The sequence below is a fragment of the Nannospalax galili genome, unplaced genomic scaffold (assembly GCF_000622305.1).
Source record: "Nannospalax galili isolate Female #2095 unplaced genomic scaffold, S.galili_v1.0 scaffold685, whole genome shotgun sequence".
NCBI classification, from domain to species: Eukaryota; Metazoa; Chordata; class Mammalia; order Rodentia; family Spalacidae; genus Nannospalax; species Nannospalax galili.
The window spans coordinates 34,046-40,202 of NW_008353482.1; the positions used below are offsets into that span (position 1 = coordinate 34,046).

Sequence of the window (6,157 nt, forward strand, 5' to 3'; positions counted from 1 at the left end):
CTATATTAAACCTCACCCAGTTGACCCACCCATGGCTCAGGTTCCATTGCCATGGGGGGCAGAAAGATTTTAAGAACCAGGGTTGGAGCATGATAATAAGGAGAGTCTTCCAGGCCTCAGGGCAGTTGCTCTTATGAACTTATAGCACTAATAGTGACAGCATACACATGCAAACTCAATCAGAAAAATATCCAGCATAGAATTGAGGGAATGGGCAGCAGGCCACAACCTTATCTGAAGAAACTATTGGCAGCTGATTAATTCTGGGTGAGGGAGAGCTAATCTTTAAGGGAAAGACTCTAGATAGGCTTACTAGACTCTAGATGAACTTCACTGAGAAATATCTGGGTATACAAACTTACTCGATAGGTCTTAATATATATGACATAGGGCATGAAATTTGTGTGTGGGGGTCTATTGGCTGTGTGGGAGGGGTTACAAGGATGATTGAAATATTTTAAGATGTCTTTTATTAAATACACAAAAATTACTAAAAATACAATGAGAAAAATTAAGAAATAAAAACAAAACATGAGACATGGGGAATAAAGAATATTGAGTGAGTTATAAAAATATATTATTTGTGCAGGGGCCATGATAATCTTCTTTGTATCGTTCCAATTTTAGTATATGAGCTGCTGAAGCACATATCGATACACAGGTGCCAAGGATCTGAGCACAACTGGCTATGAGGAGTAATAATCGGGTACACACAGATTAGAGACGCATGTGCCAACATTAAGTGTTATTAGCAAAAACAATGAGTCTTTCTCTAAGAAACAGTATATTTTAAAATGAAATGGAGATCTTTTTTAAAGGTTAAAAACTTATTCAATTTTATGTCTTACAGGGTTTATAATGAGTTCAATATTGTATAACTGTACTAATTCAACTGTGAACCTAAAAATTTTATAGGCACTTTTGAAAGTGATGTATCTTTGCTCTGGAAATACTTATTGAGTATGTTAAAGCTGTAATGAAATGCTTCTTCTAAAAATAAAAAATTAAAAAATATATTATTTGCTTCAATGATCAAGTCTTGTATATCACAATGACCACTGACAAAACATAATAATTTTCCACTTAAATTACATATAATTATTCACAATACATTCCTAGGATTGAAATGGGAAATTAAACAAAAATATTATATGATAGAAATGCTAACTTTGGTTGCATTCGGGTCCAGTTATCTGAATGACTTCTTTAAGTCCTTGTCCATAATTTCACCCACATTTTCATCATCTGTCCTGACCTTAATCTTTGGTGATGCAGCTCTTCTTATGAAAGTTCTAAACCATTCCTCAGGAAATTTCTGTTCAGTTATTACTGAAATTAAGCTTAGTTTTCCAACTGGACAAGGGATTATAAACAATGCCTGTTTTGAGTTATATTGTAAGGAATGAAAGTTGTAACCACATGTACTTCAAGTATACACTTCTATCAGCTCTTATTTATAGGCAATATTTTCTTTAAAATTGACTGCTTGGCCTAAAATATATTATTTGCAGACAAATAAAATATTTGTCATTTCTAAGCGATACTAACTCCTGCAGAAATTGTGATGCTAATGGTATCTCTGTAAGGGGTCCAGGGAAGTATTTTTGCTAAGCATGTGTGTGATGATTATATAGGGATAGTTATACTATGACTTCAATCTGGCTGACATACCATACCTTCTGATATAAAATCGCACACTGTTGTTAGTGAAATAAAATATGTTGTTGTGACTTCACATTACCAGGTAATGCTCTAAATACTCAGGAATAATAAGGTCTGGTATGGCAAAACATATTTTACTGAAAATTTCCTTCAGTTAACAAAATTTGTTTGTCCAAAACCCAGTGATTAGATCTATTTATTAATTAGCAGAGTACTCTAATGAGTGTGTTATAGCTAACTGCAACAAATTTATGTTTTACTAGCATCCATTTGAATATTAGTTAAACTTGAGTAAAAAATAAGAAGAGTGTCCTTACCCTTGACTATTCCCAGTTCTCTGCCACTTCCAACTTCCTCAAAATGTCATGTTCAGACATCTACCTTGTAAATCTGTTCCTTAGTGTGAAATTCCTAATGGAAAATCAGATTCAACATCAGAGTTCCCCCAATGAGCCAAGCTCCTCCAATTTCCCATTCAGAAGTGCACAGCAACTACCAGTTTCTTATCCACAGGGAAGAGTAGAATTTGAGCGATGGTACAAGCACCTTAGAAGTTGAGACTCTCAACAATGTGACACTCTTCCTTCTCTTGCTCTGTATCTTCCTTTATCGCTCTTTCTTGCAGCACTCACCTTATGAACCATTACTAATTGAGTGTGGTTTGGTTAATCATATCTATCAATTAATAGATCATCCCACCAAACACTGAGGCACTGAAATCTCTTTCTCTGAGGTCTCTAAGTAATAAAATATTTCCTTATTACACATGCCTTGCAGAATTTTCTCTAGTATGTCCCACATAACTTCCACTTTTGACCCAAACTTTCCAGCAGCAGGAAATCTGATGGGAATTGAATCAACATAGAGCACACTGGACCCACAAGATAATATTTAATAAATACATTTTAAAAATGTTTGTGATGCAAAGGTATAACTCAGAACAACTGAATACAAATATAAGAAATAACTCTTGGACAGCATTTATGGAAACAAGAATCTGATAAAGACACTTCAATAAGAGAACAGTCCAATGTCTAAGAAGAAAAAGAGAATTTGGTGGATAAAATGCTTTTTTCTAGAGAATATGGATCACCAGTCCTGCTACAATTGAGACAGTCATTTATGAACGGATTCTAGTCTTGCCCTTCTTCAAAGAGTGAACTTAGCAGAGTGAGGGTGAAAAACTAGGGGAATGATTATTTTTCCACATAGCAATATCAATTAAAACATGAAGGTAGGAACTGGATTTGGAAAGTAAAAATTGTGAGGTTTAAGAGAAAAGCAGGATGCAACAGGAAGATGTGACCTGTGCTATAATTCTGTGTGCTCTCAGAAGTGCTTGGAATCCTGTCAGTTTTAAGTTCTAAGCCCTTAGAGGTAAAGATGAAACCAGTCCCTTTGATAGCAATCTGCACATAGTAAATTACAAAGGAGAGTAGAAGGGACAGAATGGCTCCTGTCTCCTGTGATTCCTGAGAACTAGAGAGAATCCCTCTGCTTAATACTGAAGAAGCAAAACTGCAATACCTGATGAAGGAATGGTTGCTGTCAAAGCAGGAGAACTCACTGCCTGCAACAGTAAAAATTCCCTGCAAGGAAGAGCCAATCACTCCGAAATGCAGCCGGGGGAACCAGAGCAAGTTTCCTGGTGTGTCTCTGGGTGACTGCCTCCTGCACGTCTCCGGAGCAGTCCTTCTCTATCAGGGCTTTGAAGTCAAGCCCCTGGCTAGAGTCTGGAGCCAGCTGTGAGCTGGACTCCTGCCAGGAACTTGACTGGCAAAAATCCTGTGTGAAAGAGTTTATATAGGCTCTGGTTAGCTCTGACAGGCTCAGTGTACATGCAAATGACTTATCAAATAGGGTCAAATCATGAGGGAGATCTCAAAGCTACAAGGAGTCCTGGGAGTGTCTGCAGTAAGTGCTGCTTCTCCAGTTCCTTTCCCAGCTCCCTGGATGTAGGAGCACAATAGGGGTGGCAGGAGGAGAAAGATTTTGATGTGGGTTCTGGTTGCATTTGCCAACAGAAAAAGAGCAAGCCTGACTGCCTTGGGGTTTGAGCTTGTTTCTCCCTGCTTGGGTCCTTCTTCTGTCTGCCCACAAGTAAGATTTCATTTCTGTGTGGGGCATTCTGTTCTTGACTGTGTGCTATGAAATGCAGAGTACTGCTTACTCTCTGCAATTCTCTTGTGTCAAAATTGTTGTGATTTCAGTCAAAGTCACCACAATAGAGCAAATCTTTCTAATAGACCAGTCCAATAAAATTCTCTGAAGCAGTGGTGAATGTCATCCCTGGCCATTCAGTATACTCAGTTTTCATAGACAGCTGATAGTCATAGAATGGTAAAGAAATAAATGAAAGTGTATTTCATTTTGAAAATAAATATTACAAATCAAAATAGAATTGTGCATAATTTGATCTATTTCTCTGTGATGCTATTTTACATTTCATTATTGACACTCTCACAATTGTTGACAAATTCATATTGTATAAATAATTATCACCCCTGCACCTTCCACTGTCTTTAATCCACCTTCCAGTCCTTAACATATATTACAAAATTCAGGATATGTGGTGTGGGGGGGGAATATGGTGGGTGCACATGAAGGATGTTTAAATACGATTAAGATTTATTGCATGAAATGCACAAAACTCAATAAAATATTCATTAAATAAGAAATACCTAATTGAAAGAATTTATGGAAACAAGAAGCTGATGAAGAGATGTTAAGGTTTAAGTCACTACTGGAATCTAAAAGGAAAAAGGAGCATTATTTCATGAAATGCTTTGACCCAAATTTATGGATCACCAATTCTGCCACCCCTGAGACAGTCAATTCTCCAAATGGATTTTAATATTTCCTTTGCCAAGAATGGAGTATTGATGAACACACTAAGGGAATTATTATTTTCCACACAGCAGTGAATGTAAAAATATGAAGGAAGAAACTGGATGGAAAGTAAAATTTCTTAAATTATGTGGGGCCACTAGTTAGCACTGGGTATTGTTAACAGTTTTATAGCCCTGTGCTTTCTCAGGGTCTTGGGAAGCCAGAGAACGGATGGGACGGTAAGAAAGTCATCCAGCTCTAAGTTCCATTATGTAACCTGGGTGGCAGATGAAACAGTCCCCAAAATCTCAATTCTGTACGTAATGTGGCACCCAGGAAAGATTACCAGGGCAGCATGTCTTCTGTCCCTTGTGATTCCTGAGAACTGCAGAGGATCCTGCTGCTTAAAACTGAATAAGCAGAATGGGAAGATTAATGCAAGAATGACTGATTTTGAGGCAGAAACAGTAGCCCAGCTCAGGAAAAGAATTCCATACACTGGAAGAGCAGTACCTTACTCAGAAAACAGCAGTGGGAGCCGCAGCCATCTGATGTGACTCAGAATGCCCATCTCCAGCTGGTCTCAGGAGCAGCCCTCCTTCTCTGATCAGAGCTTTGAAGTCAAGTCCCTGGCTAGAGTCTGGAGCCAGCTGTTAGCTGGACTCCTGCCAGGAACTTGACTGGCAATAATCCTGTGTGCAAAAGTTTATATAGGCTGTGGTTAGCTCTGACTGTCTCAGTGTGCATGCAAATGACTTATCAAAAAAGGACCAACCAGGAGAGAGATCTCAAAGGTACAAGGAGTCCTGGGAGTGTCTGCAATGAGCCGCTGCTTCTCCATTTCCTTTCCCAGCTCCCTGGATGTAACAGCAGAATAGGGATGGTGAAAGGAGAAAGCCTTTGCTGTGGGTTCTTGTTCCATTTTCCAACAGATAAACAGCAAGCCTGACTGCCTTGGGGTCAGAGCTTGGGGAAGGATCCTGCTTGGGTCCTTCTTTGGGCTGCACAAGTAAGATTTCATTTCTGTCTGGGGAGTTCTGATGATGGCTGTGTGCTGTCAAAGGCAGGATGCTGCTGGCTTTCTGTAATTCTCTTATGTCAGTTGCAAAATTGCTGTGAGCAGCTCTTTCTAATAGACCTGTCTAATAAAAGCTGCGAGGATTCATTCTCTGAAGAAGTGGTGAGCATCATCCCTGAGCATTCAGTATACTCAGTTTTCATGGACAGTTGATAGTCTTAGAACAGTAGTTTTATTTCATTTAGGAAAGAATTATTCCAAATCAAAATGGAATTGTACATAATCTGATCTATTTCTCTGTGATAAAGCTAACATATATTTTATTATTTGCACTTTCAAAAGTTTTGAAAATATTATATTGTATAAATTGCATAGTAATTTCCTTTCCTGACCCTAGCACTATCTCTAATCAACCGTGCAGAACTTAACACATATTATAGAATGCATAAAATATGATATGTGTGGGACTATGGGGGGTACAAATGGGGGTGTTTATGATTAAGATTTATTGCATGAAATGCACAAAAATTCAATAAAATATTCATTAAAAATACCTCATTGAATGAATTTATGGAAATAAGGGGCCATGAAGAGATGTTAAAGTTTAAGTGAACACTGGAATCTAAAAGCAAAAAGGAGCATTATTTG

At 38.0% G+C, this 6,157-nt stretch overlaps 1 pseudogene; it reads right to left on the reverse strand.

Annotated features, from left to right (window-relative positions):
* Window positions 1–548: 548 nt before the first annotated feature.
* LOC115067269 lies at window positions 549–647 on the reverse strand (annotated as a pseudogene).
* Window positions 648–6,157: the final 5,510 nt, after the last annotated feature.